Genomic DNA, 21,280 nt, shown 5'->3' with positions numbered 1-21,280 from the left:
TTATTTTTACCTGATTTGCTTCAAAATTCATCAGAATAATGTTAAAACTTGGCACATGTAATCCTTTGAAAATGGGCAGGGAGGAGGGGCTCTATAGCGGCACCTTGTAGTGCAGTAAATGTGGAGTGAATTTGACATAGTCCTTTGATGTTTAACCGTTTTAAGTGCCTATTGCCCGCTGTGCACAGTTGCCCTGAAGCCACCGGGGTGGCGGTGCCACCGGGCTTGGGCCCGCCATCGCTGCTCGCAGCTATATTTATTATTTATTTATTTATTTTTTTTTTTTTCCGTCTTCCGGGGCTTTTTGGGGGCCTTAACATGCTCAAAAACTCTTGAAAATTGGCACACACATTGGAATCCGCGGCCATTAGGACGCCGGAGAGGCTGGTACCCGGGCGTGGCAGGGGGGCTCGACAGCGCCCCCTTGAAAAAAGTCTGAAAATTTGGTCCATATATTAAACATGCTTGCACGTATTAGTATGAAACTCGGTACACATATAGACCTCATCGGGCCGAACAACTTTCGCGCTCTAAGTTAATCGCCACGCCAACAGGAAGTCAGCTATTAAGGGTTGTTTGAAAAACGCATGCTCTGGAATTTGATATACTCCTCCTAGACGATTAATCCGATCGCCACCAAACTCGGTCAGCATGAAGTCAAGACACTGATGATTAAAAATTGCCAGGGGATTTTTGATATCTCGAACGGTTTGGCCGTGGCGAGGCAACGAATTTATGGCGAGAAAAAGGAAACAGGAAATGTGTTATAACGTCTTAATACATATATTGATCTTTATGAAACTTCACGAGTGTGTTCGTTATAGGAGTCTGATCACATGGATGTGACTATTGTGAGTCAAAGTTATAGCGCCACCAACTGGCAGCAGGAAGTGTATCACTTTTTGAAATGTTTTGAGATCACCCTCTTATTTTTACCTGATTTGCTTCAAACTTCATCAGTGTAATGTCAATACACAGCAGATGTAGACCTATGACAGGATTTTTGATATTTGAAATATTGTTGCCATGGCAACAGGTCAAACTGTAATAATATTCTTGAGTGTTTTTGAGGATCTTAACATGCTTCAAATTGCATGAAACTCGACACACACATCAATATTGTCAACCAGTAGACATGGACAAAGCCATAGAAATGGGCGTGGTGGAGGGGCTCAGTAGCGCCACCTTTTGACAAAAGTGGGGGGTTAGTTTTTCCTACAGTCACCAAACTCGGTACACATATTATTCTCATCAAGCCGGACAATTTTCTAATTTACATTCATTAGCTCCGACCAACAGGAAGTCAGCTATTTTGGTTTGAATGTTAATTTTTTGAAAAAACAGGCTATGAATTTTATACTACTACTCCTACAGGGTTTATCCAATTTACACCAAGCTTTTTTTAACTTGTTGCGAACACATTGAAGTTGTTTAATTGCAAACGGATTTTGGATATCTCAAACGGTTTGGCCGTGGCGAGGCAACGAATTTATGGCGAGAAAAGGGAAACAGGAAATGTGTTATAACTTCTGCATACATTGATTGATGTTTATGAAACTTCAGGAGTGTGTTGGTTGTAGTAGTCTGATCACATGGATGTAACTATTGTGAGTCAAAGTTATAGCGCCACCAAATGGCAGCAAGAAGTGTATCACTTTTAAAATGCTTTGAGATCACCCTCTTATTTTTACCTGATTTGCTTCAAACTTCATCAATGTAATGTCAATACACAGCAGATGTAGACCTATGACAGGATTTTTGATATTTGAAATATTGTTGCCATGGCAACAGGTCAAACTGTAATAATATTCTTGAGTGTTTTTGAGGCTCTTAACATGCTTCAAATTGCATGAAACTCGACACACACATCAATATTGTCAACCAGTAGACATGGACAAAGCCATAGAAATGGGCGTGGTGGAGGGGCTCAGTAGCGCCACCTTTTGACAAAAGTGGGGGGTTAGTTTTTCCTACAGTCACCAAACTCGGTACACATATTATTCTCATCAAGCCAGACAATTTTCTAGTTTACATTCATTAGCTCCGACCAACAGGAAGTCAGCTATTTTGGTTTGAATGTTAATTTTTTGAAAAAACAGGCTATGAATTTTATACTACTACTCCTACAGGGTTTATCCAATTTACACCAAGCTTTTTTTAACTTGTTGCTAACACATTGAAGTTGCTTAATTGCAAACGGATTTTGGATATCTCAAACGGTTTGGCCGTGGCGAGGCAACAAATTTATGGCAAGAAAAGGGAAACAAAGTGTTATAACTTCTGCATACATTAATTGATTTTGATGAAACTTTGGCTTAGTCTTCGTTGTACAAGGCTGATCACATGGATGTGACTATTGTGATTCAAAGTCATAGCGCCACCAACTGGAAGCAGAAAATGTGTCACTTTCAGCATACATTGAGATCACCCTCTTATTTTTACCTGATTTGCTTCAAAATTCATCAGAATAATGTTAAAACTTGGCACATGTAATCCTTTGAAAATGGGCAGGGAGGAGGGGCTCTATAACGGCACCTTGTAGTGCAGTAAATGTGGAGTGAATTTGACATAGTCCTTTGATGTTTAACCGTTTTAAGTGCCTATTGCCCGCTGTGCACAGTTGCCCTGAAGCCACCGGGGTGGCGGTGCCACCGGGCTTGGGCCCGCCATCGCTGCTCGCAGCTATATTTATTATTATTTTTTTTATTTTTTTATTTATTTATTTATTTTTTTTTTTTCCGTCTTCCGGGGCTTTTTGGGGGCCTTAACTTGCTCAAAAACTCTTGAAAATTGGCACACACATTGGAATCCGCGGCCATTAGGACGCCGGAGAGGCTGGTACCCGGGCGTGGCAGGGGGGCTCGACAGCGCCCCCTTGAAAAAAGTCTGAAAATTTGGTCCATATATTAAACATGCTTGCACGTATTAGTATGAAACTCGGTACACATATAGACCTCATCGGGCCGAACAACTTTCACGCTCTAAGTTAATCGCCATGCCAACAGGAAGTCAGCTATTAAGGGTTGTTTGAAAAACGCATGCTCTGGAATTTGATATACTCCTCCTAGACGATTAATCCGATCACCACCAAACTCGGTCAGCATGAAGTCAAGACACTGATGATTAAAAATTGCCAGGGGATTTTTGATATCTCGAACGGTTTGGCCGTGGCGAGGCAACGAATTTATGGCGAGAAAAGGGAAACAGGAAATGTGTTATAACGTCTTAATACATATATTGATCTTTATGAAACTTCACGAGTGTGTTCGTTATAGGAGTCTGATCACATGGATGTGACTATTGTGAGTCAAAGTTATAGCGACACCAACTGGCAGCAGGAAGTGTATCACTTTTTGAAATGTTTTGAGATCACCCTCTTATTTTTTCCTGATTTGCTTCAAACTTCATCAGTGTAATGTCAATACACAGCAGATGTAGACCTATGACAGGATTTTTGATATTTGAAATATTGTTGCCATGGCAACAGGTCAAACTGTAATAATATTCTTGAGTGTTTTTGAGGCTCTTAACATGCTTCAAATTGCATGAAACTCGACACACACATCAATATTGTCAACCAGTAGACATGGACAAAGCCATAGAAATGGGCGTGGTGGAGGGGCTCAGTAGCGCCACCTTTTGACAAAAGTGGGGGTTAGTTTTTCCTACAGTCACCAAACTCGGTACACATATTATTCTCATCAAGCCGGACAATTTTCTAATTTACATTCATTAGCTCCGACCAACAGGAAGTCAGCTATTTTGGTTTGAATGTTAATTTTTTGAAAAAACAGGCTATGAATTTTATACTACTACTCCTACAGGGTTTATCCAATTTACACCAAGCTTTTTTTAACTTGTTGCGAACACATTGAAGTTGTTTAATTGCAAACGGATTTTGGATATCTCAAACGGTTTGGCCGTGGCGAGGCAACGAATTTATGGCGAGAAAAGGGAAACAGGAAATGTGTTATAACTTCTGCATACATTGATTGATGTTTATGAAACTTCAGGAGTGTGTTGGTTGTAGTAGTCTGATCACATGGATGTAACTATTGTGAGTCAAAGTTATAGCGCCACCAAATGGCAGCAAGAAGTGTATCACTTTTAAAATGCTTTGAGATCACCCTCTTATTTTTACCTGATTTGCTTCAAACTTCATCAGTGTAATGTCAATACACAGCAGATGTAGACCTATGACAGGATTTTTGATATTTGAAATATTGTTGCCATGGCAACAGGTCAAACTGTAATAATATTCTTGAGTGTTTTTGAGGCTCTTAACATGCTTCAAATTGCATGAAACTCGACACACACATCAATATTGTCAACCAGTAGACATGGACAAAGCCATAGAAATGGGCGTGGTGGAGGGGCTCAGTAGCGCCACCTTTTGACAAAAGTGGGGGTTAGTTTTTCCTACAGTCACCAAACTCGGTACACATATTATTCTCATCAAGCCGGACAATTTTCTAATTTACATTCATTAGCTCCGACCAACAGGAAGTCAGCTATTTTGGTTTGAATGTTAATTTTTTGAAAAAACAGGCTATGAATTTTATACTACTACTCCTACAGGGTTTATCCAATTTACACCAAGCTTTTTTTAACTTGTTGCGAACACATTGAAGTTGTTTAATTGCAAACGGATTTTGGATATCTCAAACGGTTTGGCCGTGGCGAGGCAACAAATTTATGGCGAGAAAAGGGAAACAGGAAATGTGTTATAACTTCTGCATACATTGATTGATGTTTATGAAACTTCAGGAGTGTGTTGGTTGTAGTAGTCTGATCACATGGATGTAACTATTGTGAGTCAAAGTTATAGCGCCACCAAATGGCAGCAGGAAGTGTATCACTTTTAAAATGCTTTGAGATCACCCTCTTATTTTTACCTGATTTGCTTCAAACTTCATCAGTGTAATGTCAATACACAGCAGATGTAGACCTATGACAGGATTTTTGATATTTGAAATATTGTTGCCATGGCAACAGGTCAAACTGTAATAATATTCTTGAGTGTTTTTGAGGCTCTTAACATGCTTCAAATTGCATGAAACTCGACACACACATCAATATTGTCAACCAGTAGACATGGACAAAGCCATAGAAATGGGCGTGGTGGAGGGGCTCAGTAGCGCCACCTTTTGACAAAAGTGGGGGGGTTAGTTTTTCCTACAGTCACCAAACTCGGTACACATATTATTCTCATCAAGCCGGACAATTTTCTAATTTACATTCATTAGCTCCGACCAAAAGGAAGTCAGCTATTTTGGTTTGAATGTTAATTTTTTGAAAAAACAGGCTATGAATTTTATACTACTACTCCTACAGGGTTTATCCAATTTACACCAAGCTTTTTTTAACTTGTTGCTAACACATTGAAGTTGTTTAATTGCAAACGGATTTTGGATATCTCAAACGGTTTGGCCGTGGCGAGGCAACGAATTTATGGCAAGAAAAGGGAAACAAAGTGTTATAACTTCTGCATACATTAATTGATTTTGATGAAACTTTGGCTTAGTCTTCGTTGTACAAGGCTGATCACATGGATTTGACTATTTTGATTCAAAGTCATAGCGCCACCAACTGGAAGCAGAAAATGTGTCACTTTCAGCATACATTGAGATCACCCTCTTATTTTTACCTGATTTGCTTCAAAATTCATCAGAATAATGTTAAAACTTGGCACATGTAATCCTTTGAAAATGGGCAGGGAGGAGGGGCTCTATAACGGCACCTTGTAGTGCAGTAAATGTGGAGTGAATTTGACATAGTCCTTTGATGTTTAACCGTTTTAAGTGCCTATTGCCCGCTGTGCACAGTTGCCCTGAAGCCACCGGGGTGGCGGTGCCACCGGGCTTGGGCCCGCCATCGCTGCTCGTTAGGGCCCAAGCGAAAATTCGCGCAGGGCCCTCTTGTTCTTCAAAGGATTATTAGGGCCCAAGCGAAAATTCGCGCAGGGCCCTCTTGTTCTTCTAAGGATTATTATTATTAGGGCCCAAGCGAAAATTCGCGCAGGGCCCTCTTGTTCTTCTAAGGATTATTAGGGCCCAAGCGAAAATTCGCGCAGGGCCCTCTTGTTCTTCTAAGGATTATTAGGGCCCAAGCGAAAATTCGCGCAGGGCCCTCTTGTTCTTCTAAGGATTATTATTATTATTATTATTTTTTTTTTTTTTTTTTTTCCGTCTTCCGGGGCTTTTTGGGGGCCTTAACATGCTCAAAAACTCTTGAAAATTGGCACACACATTGGAATCCGCGGCCATTAGGACGCCGGAGAGGCTGGTACCCGGGCGTGGCAGGGGGGCTCGACAGCGCCCCCTTGAAAAAAGTCTGAAAATTTGGTCCATATATTAAACATGCTTGCACGTATTAGTATGAAACTCGGTACACATATAGACCTCATCGGGCCGAACAACTTTCGCTCTCTAAGTTAATCGCCACGCCAACAGGAAGTCAGCTATTAAGGGTTGTTTGAAAAACGCATGCTCTGGAATTTGATATACTCCTCCTAGACGATTAATCCGATCGCCACCAAACTCGGTCAGCATGAAGTCAAGACACTGATGATTAAAAATTGCCAGGGGATTTTTGATATCTCGAACGGTTTGGCCGTGGCGAGGCAACGAATTTATGGCGAGAAAAAGGAAACAGGAAATGTGTTATAACGTCTTAACACATATATTGATCTTTATGAAACTTCACGAGTGTGTTCGTTATAGGAGTCTGATCACATGGATGTGACTATTGTGAGTCAAAGTTATAGCGCCACCAACTGGCAGCAGGAAGTGTATCACTTTTTGAAATGTTTTGAGATCACCCTCTTATTTTTACCTGATTTGCTTCAAACTTCATCAGTGTAATGTCAATACACAGCAGATGTAGACCTATGACAGGATTTTTGATATTTGAAATATTGTTGCCATGGCAACAGGTCAAACTGTAATAATATTCTTGAGTGTTTTTGAGGCTCTTAACATGCTTCAAATTGCATGAAACTCGACACACACATCAATATTGTCAACCAGTAGACATGGACAAAGCCATAGAAATGGGCGTGGTGGAGGGGCTCAGTAGCGCCACCTTTTGACAAAAGTGGGGGGGTTAGTTTTTCCTACAGTCACCAAACTCGGTACACATATTATTCTCATCAAGCCGGACAATTTTCTAATTTACATTCATTAGCTCCGACCAACAGGAAGTCAGCTATTTTGGTTTGAATGTTAATTTTTTGAAAAAACAGGCTATGAATTTTATACTACTACTCCTACAGGGTTTATCCAATTTACACCAAGCTTTTTTTAACTTGTTGCGAACACATTGAAGTTGTTTAATTGCAAACGGATTTTGGATATCTCAAACGGTTTGGCCGTGGCGAGGCAACGAATTTATGGCGAGAAAAAGGAAACAGGAAATGTGTTATAACTTCTGCATACATTGATTGATGTTTATGAAACTTCAGGAGTGTGTTGGTTGTAGTAGTCTGATCACATGGATGTAACTATTGTGAGTCAAAGTTATAGCGCCACCAAATGGCAGCAAGAAGTGTATCACTTTTAAAATGCTTTGAGATCACCCTCTTATTTTTACCTGATTTGCTTCAAACTTCATCAGTGTAATGTCAATACACAGCAGATGTAGACCTATGACAGGATTTTTGATATTTGAAATATTGTTGCCATGGCAACAGGTCAAACTGTAATAATATTCTTGAGTGTTTTTGAGGCTCTTAACATGCTTCAAATTGCATGAAACTCGACACACACATCAATATTGTCAACCAGTAGACATGGACAAAGCCATAGAAATGGGCGTGGTGGAGGGGCTCAGTAGCGCCACCTTTTGACAAAAGTGGGGGTTAGTTTTTCCTACAGACACCAAACTCGGTACACATATTATTCTCATCAAGCCGGACAATTTTCTAATTTACATTCATTAGCTCCGACCAACAGGAAGTCAGCTATTTTGGTTTGAATGTTAATTTTTTGAAAAAACAGGCTATGAATTTTATACTACTACTCCTACAGGGTTTATCCAATTTACACCAAGCTTTTTTTAACTTGTTGCTAACACATTGAAGTTGCTTAATTGCAAACGGATTTTGGATATCTCAAACGGTTTGGCCGTGGCGAGGCAACAAATTTATGGCAAGAAAAGGGAAACAAAGTGTTATAACTTCTGCATACATTAATTGATTTTGATGAAACTTTGGCTTAGTCTTCGTTGTACAAGGCTGATCACATGGATTTGAGTATTGTGATTCAAAGTCATAGCGCCACCAACTGGAAGCAGAAAATGTGTCACTTTCAGCATACATTGAGATCACCCTCTTATTTTTACCTGATTTGCTTCAAAATTCATCAGAATAATGTTAAAACTTGGCACATGTAATCCTTTGAAAATGGGCAGGGAGGAGGGGCTCTATAGCGGCACCTTGTAGTGCAGTAAATGTGGAGTGAATTTGACATAGTCCTTTGATGTTTAACCGTTTTAAGTGCCTATTGCCCGCTGTGCACAGTTGCCCTGAAGCCACCGGGGTGGCGGTGCCACCGGGCTTGGGCCCGCCATCGCTGCTCGCAGCTATATTTATTATTATTTTTTTTTTTTTTTTTCCGTCTTCCGGGGCTTTTTGGGGGCCTTAACATGCTCAAAAACTCTTGAAAATTGGCACACACATTGGAATCCGCGGCCATTAGGACGCCGGAGAGGCTGGTACCCGGGCGTGGCAGGGGGGCTCGACAGCGCCCCCTTGAAAAAAGTCTGAAAATTTGGTCCATATATTAAACATGCTTGCACGTATTAGTATGAAACTCGGTACACATATAGACCTCATCGGGCCGAACAACTTTCGCGCTCTAAGTTAATCGCCACGCCAACAGGAAGTCAGCTATTAAGGGTTGTTTGAAAAACGCATGCTCTGGAATTTGATATACTCCTCCTAGACGATTAATCCGATCGCCACCAAACTCGGTCAGCATGAAGTCAAGACACTGATGATTAAAAATTGCCAGGGGATTTTTGATATCTCGAACGGTTTGGCCGTGGCGAGGCAACGAATTTATGGCGAGAAAAAGGAAACAGGAAATGTGTTATAACGTCTTAATACATATATTGATCTTTATGAAACTTCACGAGTGTGTTCGTTATAGGAGTCTGATCACATGGATGTGACTATTGTGAGTCAAAGTTATAGCGCCACCAACTGGCAGCAGGAAGTGTATCACTTTTTGAAATGTTTTGAGATCACCCTCTTATTTTTACCTGATTTGCTTCAAACTTCATCAGTGTAATGTCAATACACAGCAGATGTAGACCTATGACAGGATTTTTGATATTTGAAATATTGTTGCCATGGCAACAGGTCAAACTGTAATAATATTCTTGAGTGTTTTTGAGGCTCTTAACATGCTTCAAATTGCATGAAACTCGACACACACATCAATATTGTCAACCAGTAGACATGGACAAAGCCATAGAAATGGGCGTGGTGGAGGGGCTCAGTAGCGCCACCTTTTGACAAAAGTGGGGGTTAGTTTTTCCTACAGTCACCAAACTCGGTACACATATTATTCTCATCAAGCCGGACAATTTTCTAATTTACATTCATTAGCTCCGACCAACAGGAAGTCAGCTATTTTGGTTTGAATGTTAATTTTTTGAAAAAACAGGCTATGAATTTTATACTACTACTCCTACAGGGTTTATCCAATTTACACCAAGCTTTTTTTAACTTGTTGCGAACACATTGAAGTTGTTTAATTGCAAACGGATTTTGGATATCTCAAACGGTTTGGCCGTGGCGAGGCAACGAATTTATGGCGAGAAAAAGGAAACAGGAAATGTGTTATAACTTCTGCATACATTGATTGATGTTTATGAAACTTCAGGAGTGTGTTGGTTGTAGTAGTCTGATCACATGGATGTAACTATTGTGAGTCAAAGTTATAGCGCCACCAAATGGCAGCAAGAAGTGTATCACTTTTAAAATGCTTTGAGATCACCCTCTTATTTTTACCTGATTTGCTTCAAACTTCATCAGTGTAATGTCAATACACAGCAGATGTAGACCTATGACAGGATTTTTGATATTTGAAATATTGTTGCCATGGCAACAGGTCAAACTGTAATAATATTCTTGAGTGTTTTTGAGGCTCTTAACATGCTTCAAATTGCATGAAACTCGACACACACATCAATATTGTCAACCAGTAGACATGGACAAAGCCATAGAAATGGGCGTGGTGGAGGGGCTCAGTAGCGCCACCTTTTGACAAAAGTGGGGGTTAGTTTTTCCTACAGACACCAAACTCGGTACACATATTATTCTCATCAAGCCGGACAATTTTCTAATTTACATTCATTAGCTCCGACCAACAGGAAGTCAGCTATTTTGGTTTGAATGTTAATTTTTTGAAAAAACAGGCTATGAATTTTATACTACTACTCCTACAGGGTTTATCCAATTTACACCAAGCTTTTTTTAACTTGTTGCTAACACATTGAAGTTGTTTAATTGCAAACGGATTTTGGATATCTCAAACAGTTTGGCCGTGGCGAGGCAACGAATTTATGGCAAGAAAAGGGAAACAAAGTGTTATAACTTCTGCATACATTAATTGATTTTGATGAAACTTTGGCTTAGTCTTCGTTGTACAAGGCTGATCACATGGATTTGAGTATTGTGATTCAAAGTCATAGCGCCACCAACTGGAAGCAGAAAATGTGTCACTTTCAGCATACATTGAGATCACCCTCTTATTTTTACCTGATTTGCTTCAAAATTCATCAGAATAATGTTAAAACTTGGCACATGTAATCCTTTGAAAATGGGCAGGGAGGAGGGGCTCTATAGCGGCACCTTGTAGTGCAGTAAATGTGGAGTGAATTTGACATAGTCCTTTGATGTTTAACCGTTTTAAGTGCCTATTGCCCGCTGTGCACAGTTGCCCTGAAGCCACCGGGGTGGCGGTGCCACCGGGCTTGGGCCCGCCATCGCTGCTCGCAGCTATATTTATTATTATTTTTTTTATTTTTTTTTTTTTTCCGTCTTCCGGGGCTTTTTGGGGGCCTTAACATGCTCAAAAACTCTTGAAAATTGGCACACACATTGGAATCCGCGGCCATTAGGACGCCGGAGAGGCTGGTACCCGGGCGTGGCAGGGGGGCTCGACAGCGCCCCCTTGAAAAAAGTCTGAAAATTTGGTCCATATATTAAACATGCTTGCACGTATTAGTATGAAACTCGGTACACATATAGACCTCATCGGGCCGAACAACTTTCGCGCTCTAAGTTAATCGCCACGCCAACAGGAAGTCAGCTATTAAGGGTTGTTTGAAAAACGCATGCTCTGGAATTTGATATACTCCTCCTAGACGATTAATCCGATCGCCACCAAACTCGGTCAGCATGAAGTCAAGACACTGATGATTAAAAATTGCCAGGGGATTTTTGATATCTCGAACGGTTTGGCCGTGGCGAGGCAACGAATTTATGGCGAGAAAAAGGAAACAGGAAATGTGTTATAACGTCTTAATACATATATTGATCTTTATGAAACTTCACGAGTGTGTTCGTTATAGGAGTCTGATCACATGGATGTGACTATTGTGAGTCAAAGTTATAGCGCCACCAACTGGCAGCAGGAAGTGTATCACTTTTTGAAATGTTTTGAGATCACCCTCTTATTTTTACCTGATTTGCTTCAAACTTCATCAGTGTAATGTCAATACACAGCAGATGTAGACCTATGACAGGATTTTTGATATTTGAAATATTGTTGCCATGGCAACAGGTCAAACTGTAATAATATTCTTGAGTGTTTTTGAGGCTCTTAACATGCTTCAAATTGCATGAAACTCGACACACACATCAATATTGTCAACCAGTAGACATGGACAAAGCCATAGAAATGGGCGTGGTGGAGGGGCTCAGTAGCGCCACCTTTTGACAAAAGTGGGGGGGTTAGTTTTTCCTACAGTCACCAAACTCGGTACACATATTATTCTCATCAAGCCGGACAATTTTCTAATTTACATTCATTAGCTCCGACCAACAGGAAGTCAGCTATTTTGGTTTGAATGTTAATTTTTGAAAAAACAGGCTATGAATTTTATACTACTACTCCTACAGGGTTTATCCAATTTACACCAAGCTTTTTTTAACTTGTTGCGAACACATTGAAGTTGTTTAATTGCAAACGGATTTTGGATATCTCAAACGGTCTGGCCGTGGCGAGGCAACGAATTTATGGCAAGAAAAGGAAACAAAGTGTTATAACTTCTGCATACATTAATTGATTTTGATGAAACTTCGGCTTAGTCTTCGTTGTACAAGGCTGATCACATGGATGTGACTATTGTGATTCAAAGTCATAGCGCCACCAACTGGAAGCAGAAAATGTGTCACTTTCAGCATACATTGAGATCACCCTCTTATTTTTACCTGATTTGCTTCAAAATTCATCAGAATAATGTTAAAACTTGGCACATGTAATCCTCTGAAAATGGGCAGGGAGGAGGGGCTCTATAGCGGCACCTTGTAGTGCAGTAAATGTGGAGTGAATTTGACATAGTCCTTTGATGTTTAACCATTTTAAGTGCCTATTGCCCGCTGTGCACAGTTGCCCTGAAGCCACCGGGGTGGCGGTGCCACCGGGCTTGGGCCCGCCATCGCTGCTCGCAGCTATATTTATTTATTTATTTTATTTTATTTTTTTTTTTTTTCCGTCTTCCGGGGCTTTTTGGGGGCCTTAACATGCTCAAAAACTCTTGAAAATTGGCACACACATTGGAATCCGCGGCCATTAGGACGCCGGAGAGGCTGGTACCCGGGCGTGGCAGGGGGGCTCGACAGCGCCCCCTTGAAAAAAGTCTGAAAATTTGGTCCATATATTAAACACGCTTGCACGTATTAGTATGAAACTCGGTACACATATAGACCTCATCGGGCCGAACAACTTTCGCGCTCTGAGTTAATCGCCACGCCAACAGGAAGTCAGCTATTAAGGGTTGTTTGAAAAACGCATGCTCTGGAATTTGATATACTCCTCCTAGACGATTAATCCGATCGCCACCAAACTCGGTCAGCATGAAGTCAAGACACTGATGATTAAAAATTGCCAGGGGATTTTTGATATCTCGAACGGTTTGGCCGTGGCGAGGCAACGAATTTATGGCGAGAAAAAGGAAACAGGAAATGTGTTATAACGTCTTAATACATATATTGATCTTTATGAAACTTCACGAGTGTGTTCGTTATAGGAGTCTGATCACATGGATGTGACTATTGTGAGTCAAAGTTATAGCGCCACCAACTGGCAGCAGGAAGTGTATCACTTTTTGAAATGTTTTGAGATCACCCTCTTATTTTTACCTGATTTGCTTCAAACTTCATCAGTGTAATGTCAATACACAGCAGATGTAGACCTATGACAGGATTTTTGATATTTGAAATATTGTTGCCATGGCAACAGGTCAAACTGTAATAATATTCTTGAGTGTTTTTGAGGCTCTTAACATGCTTCAAATTGCATGAAACTCGACACACACATCAATATTGTCAACCAGTAGACATGGACAAAGCCATAGAAATGGGCGTGGTGGAGGGGCTCAGTAGCGCCACCTTTTGACAAAAGTGGGGGTTAGTTTTTCCTACAGTCACCAAACTCGGTACACATATTATTCTCATCAAGCCGGACAATTTTCTAATTTACATTCATTAGCTCCGACCAACAGGAAGTCAGCTATTTTGGTTTGAATGTTAATTTTTTGAAAAAACAGGCTATGAATTTTATACTACTACTCCTACAGGGTTTATCCAATTTACACCAAGCTTTTTTTAACTTGTTGCGAACACATTGAAGTTGTTTAATTGCAAACGGATTTTGGATATCTCAAACGGTTTGGCCGTGGCGAGGCAACGAATTTATGGCGAGAAAAAGGAAACAGGAAATGTGTTATAACTTCTGCATACATTGATTGATGTTTATGAAACTTCAGGAGTGTGTTGGTTGTAGTAGTCTGATCACATGGATGTAACTATTGTGAGTCAAAGTTATAGCGCCACCAAATGGCAGCAAGAAGTGTATCACTTTTAAAATGCTTTGAGATCACCCTCTTATTTTTACCTGATTTGCTTCAAACTTCATCAGTGTAATGTCAATACACAGCAGATGTAGACCTATGACAGGATTTTTGATATTTGAAATATTGTTGCCATGGCAACAGGTCAAACTGTAATAATATTCTTGAGTGTTTTTGAGGCTCTTAACATGCTTCAAATTGCATGAAACTCGACACACACATCAATATTGTCAACCAGTAGACATGGACAAAGCCATAGAAATGGGCGTGGTGGAGGGGCTCAGTAGCGCCACCTTTTGACAAAAGTGGGGGTTAGTTTTTCCTACAGACACCAAACTCGGTACACATATTATTCTCATCAAGCCGGACAATTTTCTAATTTACATTCATTAGCTCCGACCAACAGGAAGTCAGCTATTTTGGTTTGAATGTTAATTTTTTGAAAAAACAGGCTATGAATTTTATACTACTACTCCTACAGGGTTTATCCAATTTACACCAAGCTTTTTTTAACTTGTTGCTAACACATTGAAGTTGCTTAATTGCAAACGGATTTTGGATATCTCAAACGGTTTGGCCGTGGCGAGGCAACAAATTTATGGCAAGAAAAGGGAAACAAAGTGTTATAACTTCTGCATACATTAATTGATTTTGATGAAACTTTGGCTTAGTCTTCGTTGTACAAGGCTGATCACATGGATTTGACTATTGTGATTCAAAGTCATAGCGCCACCAACTGGAAGCAGAAAATGTGTCACTTTCAGCATACATTGAGATCACCCTCTTATTTTTACCTGATTTGCTTCAAAATTCATCAGAATAATGTTAAAACTTGGCACATGTAATCCTTTGAAAATGGGCAGGGAGGAGGGGCTCTATAGCGGCACCTTGTAGTGCAGTAAATGTGGAGTGAATTTGACATAGTCCTTTGATGTTTAACCGTTTTAAGTGCCTATTGCCCGCTGTGCACAGTTGCCCTGAAGCCACCGGGGTGGCGGTGCCACCGGGCTTGGGCCCGCCATCGCTGCTCGCAGCTATATTTATTTATTTTTTTTTATTTTTTTATTTTTTTTCCGTCTTCCGGGGCTTTTTGGGGGCCTTAACATGCTCAAAAACTCTTGAAAATTGGCACACACATTGGAATCCGCGGCCATTAGGACGCCGGAGAGGCTGGTACCCGGGCGTGGCAGGGGGGCTCGACAGCGCCCCCTTGAAAAAAGTCTGAAAATTTGGTCCATATATTAAACATGCTTGCACGTATTAGTATGAAACTCGGTACACATATAGACCTCATCGGGCCGAACAACTTTCGCGCTCTAAGTTAATCGCCACGCCAACAGGAAGTCAGCTATTAAGGGTTGTTTGAAAAACGCATGCTCTGGAATTTGATATACTCCTCCTAGACGATTAATCCGATCGCCACCAAACTCGGTCAGCATGAAGTCAAGACACTGATGATTAAAAATTGCCAGGGGATTTTTGATATCTCGAACGGTTTGGCCGTGGCGAGGCAACGAATTTATGGCGAGAAAAAGGAAACAGGAAATGTGTTATAACGTCTTAACACATATATTGATCTTTATGAAACTTCACGAGTGTGTTCGTTATAGGAGTCTGATCACATGGATGTGACTATTGTGAGTCAAAGTTATAGCGCCACCAACTGGCAGCAGGAAGTGTATCACTTTTTGAAATGTTTTGAGATCACCCTCTTATTTTTACCTGATTTGCTTCAAACTTCATCAGTGTAATGTCAATACACAGCAGATGTAGACCTATGACAGGATTTTTGATATTTGAAATATTGTTGCCATGGCAACAGGTCAAACTGTAATAATATTCTTGAGTGTTTTTGAGGCTCTTAACATGCTTCAAATTGCATGAAACTCGACACACACATCAATATTGTCAACCAGTAGACATGGACAAAGCCATAGAAATGGGCGTGGTGGAGGGGCTCAGTAGCGCCACCTTTTGACAAAAGTGGGGGGGTTAGTTTTTCCTACAGTCACCAAACTCGGTACACATATTATTCTCATCAAGCCGGACAATTTTCTAATTTACATTCATTAGCTCCGACCAACAGGAAGTCAGCTATTTTGGTTTGAATGTTAATTTTTTGAAAAAACAGGCTATGAATTTTATACTACTACTCCTACAGGGTTTATCCAATTTACACCAAGCTTTTTTTAACTTGTTGCGAACACATTGAAGTTGTTTAATTGCAAACGGATTTTGGATATCTCAAACGGTTTGGCCGTGGCGAGGCAACGAATTTATGGCGAGAAAAAGGAAACAGGAAATGTGTTATAACGTCTTAACACATATATTGATCTTTATGAAACTTCACGAGTGTGTTCGTTATAGGAGTCTGATCACATGGATGTGACTATTGTGAGTCAAAGTTATAGCGCCACCAACTGGCAGCAGGAAGTGTATCACTTTTTGAAATGTTTTGAGATCACCCTCTTATTTTTACCTGATTTGCTTCAAACTTCATCAGTGTAATGTCAATACACAGCAGATGTAGACCTATGACAGGATTTTTGATATTTGAAATATTGTTGCCATGGCAACAGGTCAAACTGTAATAATATTCTTGAGTGTTTTTGAGGCTCTTAACATGCTTCAAATTGCATGAAACTCGACACACACATCAATATTGTCAACCAGTAGACATGGACAAAGCCATAGAAATGGGCGTGGTGGAGGGGCTCAGTAGCGCCACCTTTTGACAAAAGTGGGGGGTTAGTTTTTCCTACAGTCACCAAACTCGGTACACATATTATTCTCATCAAGCCGGACAATTTTCTAATTTACATTCATTAGCTCCGACCAACAGGAAGTCAGCTATTTTGGTTTGAATGTTAATTTTTTGAAAAAACAGGCTATGAATTTTATACTACTACTCCTACAGGGTTTATCCAATTTACACCAAGCTTTTTTTAACTTGTTGCGAACACATTGAAGTTGTTTAATTGCAAACGGATTTTGGATATCTCAAACGGTTTGGCCGTGGCGAGGCAACGAATTTATGGCGAGAAAAAGGAAACAGGAAATGTGTTATAACTTCTGCATACATTGATTGATGTTTATGAAACTTCAGGAGTGTGTTGGTTGTAGTAGTCTGATCACATGGATGTAACTATTGTGAGTCAAAGTTATAGCGCCACCAAATGGCAGCAAGAAGTGTATCACTTTTAAAATGCTTTGAGATCACCCTCTTATTTTTACCTGATTTGCTTCAAACTTCATCAGTGTAATGTCAATACACAGCAGATGTAGACCTATGACAGGATTTTTGATATTTGAAATATTGTTGCCATGGCAACAGGTCAAACTGTAATAATATTCTTGAGTGTTTTTGAGGCTCTTAACATGCTTCAAATTGCATGAAACTCGACACACACATCAATATTGTCAACCAGTAGACATGGACAAAGCCATAGAAATGGGCGTGGTGGAGGGGCTCAGTAGCGCCACCTTTTGACAAAAGTGGGGGGGTTAGTTTTTCCTACAGACACCAAACTCGGTACACATATTATTCTCATCAAGCCGGACAATTTTCTAATTTACATTCATTAGCTCCGACCAACAGGAAGTCAGCTATTTTGGTTTGAATGTTAATTTTTTGAAAAAACAGGCTATGAATTTTATACTACTACTCCTACAGGGTTTATCCAATTTACACCAAGCTTTTTTAACTTGTTGCTAACACATTGAAGTTGTTTAATTGCAAACGGATTTTGGATATCTCAAACGGTTTGGCCGTGGCGAGGCAACGAATTTATGGCAAGAAAAGGGAAACAAAGTGTTATAACTTCTGCATACATTAATTGATTTTGATGAAACTTTGGCTTAGTCTTCGTTGTACAAGGCTGATCACATGGATTTGAGTATTGTGATTCAAAGTCATAGCGCCACCAACTGGAAGCAGAAAATGTGTCACTTTCAGCATACATTGAGATCACCCTCTTATTTTTACCTGATTTGCTTCAAAATTCATCAGAATAATGTTAAAACTTGGCACATGTAATCCTTTGAAAATGGGCAGGGAGGAGGGGCTCTATAGCGGCACCTTGTAGTGCAGTAAATGTGGAGTGAATTTGATATAGTCCTTTGATGTTTAACCGTTTTAAGTGCCTATTGCCCGCTGTGCACAGTTGCCCTGAAGCCACCGGGGTGGCGGTGCCACCGGGCTTGGGCCCGCCATCGCTGCTCGCAGCTATATTTATTATTTATTTTTTTTTTTTTTTTTTTTTTCCGTCTTCCGGGGCTTTTTGGGGGCCTTAACATACTCAAAAACTCTTGAAAATTGGCACACACATTGGAATCCGCGGCCATTAGGACGCCGGAGAGGCTGGTACCCGGGCGTGGCAGGGGGGCTCGACAGCGCCCCCTTGAAAAAAGTCTGAAAATTTGGTCCATATATTAAACATGCTTGCACGTATTAGTATGAAACTCGGTACACATATAGACCTCATCGGGCCGAACAACTTTCGCGCTCTAAGTTAATCGCCACGCCAACAGGAAGTCAGCTATTAAGGGTTGTTTGAAAAACGCATGCTCTGGAATTTGATATACTCCTCCTAGACGATTAATCCGATCGCCACCAAACTCGGTCAGCATGAAGTCAAGACACTGATGATTAAAAATTGCCAGGGGATTTTTGATATCTCGAACGGTTTGGCCGTGGCGAGGCAACGAATTTATGGCGAGAAAAAGGAAACAGGAAATGTGTTATAACGTCTTAATACATATATTGATCTTTATGAAACTTCACGAGTGTGTTCGTTATAGGAGTCTGATCACATGGATGTGACTATTGTGAGTCAAAGTTATAGCGCCACCAACTGGCAGCAGGAAGTGTATCACTTTTTGAAATGTTTTGAGATCACCCTCTTATTTTTACCTGATTTGCTTCAAACTTCATCAGTGTAATGTCAATACACAGCAGATGTAGACCTATGACAGGATTTTTGATATTTGAAATATTGTTGCCATGGCAACAGGTCAAACTGTAATAATATTCTTGAGTGTTTTTGAGGCTCTTAACATGCTTCAAATTGCATGAAACTCGACACACACATCAATATTGTCAACCAGTAGACATGGACAAAGCCATAGAAATGGGCGTGGTGGAGGGGCTCAGTAGCGCCACCTTTTGACAAAAGTGGGGGGGTTAGTTTTTCCTACAGTCACCAAACTCGGTACACATATTATTCTCATCAAGCCGGACAATTTTCTAATTTACATTCATTAGCTCCGACCAACAGGAAGTCAGCTATTTTGGTTTGAATGTTAATTTTTTGAAAAAACAGGCTATGAATTTTATACTACTACTCCTACAGGGTTTATCCAATTTACACCAAGCTTTTTTTAACTTGTTGCGAACACATTGAAGTTGTTTAATTGCAAACGGATTTTGGATATCTCAAACGGTTTGGCCGTGGCGAGGCAACGAATTTATGGCGAGAAAAAGGAAACAGGAAATGTGTTATAACTTCTGCATACATTGATTGATGTTTATGAAACTTCAGGAGTGTGTTGGTTGTAGTAGTCTGATCACATGGATGTAACTATTGTGAGTCAAAGTTATAGCGCCACCAAATGGCAGCAAGAAGTGTATCACTTTTAAAATGCTTTGAGATCACCCTCTTATTTTTACCTGATTTGCTTCAAACTTCATCAGTGTAATGTCAATACACAGCAGATGTAGACCTATGACAGGATTTTTGATATTTGAAATATTGTTGCCATGGCAACAGGTCAAACTGTAATAATATTCTTGAGTGTTTTTGAGGCTCTTAACATGCTTCAAATTGCATGAAACTCGACACACACATCAATATTGTCAACCAGTAGACATGGACAAAGCCATAGAAATGGGCGTGGTGGAGGGGCTCAGTAGCGCCACCTTTTGACAAAAGTGGGGGGGTTAGTTTTTCCTACAGACACCAAACTCGGTACACATATTATTCTCATCAAGCCGGACAATTTTCTAATTTACATTCATTAGCTCCGACCAACAGGAAGTCAGCTATTTTGGTTTGAATGTTAATTTTTTGAAAAAACAGGCTATGAATTTTATACTACTACTCCTACAGGGTTTATCCAATTTACACCAAGCTTTTTTTAACTTGTTGCTAACACATTGAAGTTGTTTAATTGCAAACGGATTTTGGATATCTCAAACGGTTTGGCCGTGGCGAGGCAACGAATTTATGGCAAGAAAAGGGAAACAAAGTGTTATAACTTCTGCATACATTAATTGATTTTGATGAAACTTTGGCTTAGTCTTCGTTGTACAAGGCTGATCACATGGATTTGAGTATTGTGATTCAAAGTCATAGCGCCACCAACTGGAAGCAGAAAATGTGTCACTTTCAGCATACATTGAGATCACCCTCTTATTTTTACCTGATTTGCTTCAAAATTCATCAGAATAATGTTAAAACTTGGCACATGTAATCCTTTGAAAATGGGCAGGGAGGAGGGGCTCTATAGCGGCACCTTGTAGTGCAGTAAATGTGGAGTGAATTTGACATAGTCCTTTGATGTTTAACCGTTTTAAGTGCCTATTGCCCGCTGTGCACAGTTGCCCTGAAGCCACCGGGGTGGCGGTGCCACCGGGCTTGGGCCCGCCATCGCTGCTCGCAGCTATATTTATTTATTTTTTTTTTTTTTTTTTTTTTTTTCCGTCTTCCGGGGCTTTTTGGGGGCCTTAACATGCTCAAAAACTCTTGAAAATTGGCACACACATTGGAATCCGCGGCCATTAGGACGCCGGAGAGGCTGGTACCCGGGCGTGGCAGGGGGGCTCGACAGCGCCCCCTTGAAAAAAGTCTGAAAATTTGGTCCATATATTAAACATGCTTGCACGTATTAGTATGAAACTCGGTACACATATAGACCTCATCGGGCCGAACAACTTTCGCGCTCTAAGTTAATCGCCACGCCAACAGGAAGTCAGCTATTAAGGGTTGTTTGAAAAACGCATGCTCTGGAATTTGATATACTCCTCCTAGACGATTAATCCGATCGCCACCAAACTCGGTCAGCATGAAGTCAAGACACTGATGATTAAAAATTGCCAGGGGATTTTTGATATCTCGAACGGTTTGGCCGTGGCGAGGCAACGAATTTATGGCGAGAAAAAGGAAACAGGAAATGTGTTATAACGTCTTAATACATATAT

The sequence above is a fragment of the Chanodichthys erythropterus genome, chromosome 13, assembly GCF_024489055.1.
Source record: "Chanodichthys erythropterus isolate Z2021 chromosome 13, ASM2448905v1, whole genome shotgun sequence".
Taxonomy (NCBI): domain Eukaryota; kingdom Metazoa; phylum Chordata; class Actinopteri; order Cypriniformes; family Xenocyprididae; genus Chanodichthys; species Chanodichthys erythropterus.
The sequence above is the reverse complement of the archived record's forward strand: the minus strand, read 5'-3'. Positions refer to the sequence as shown.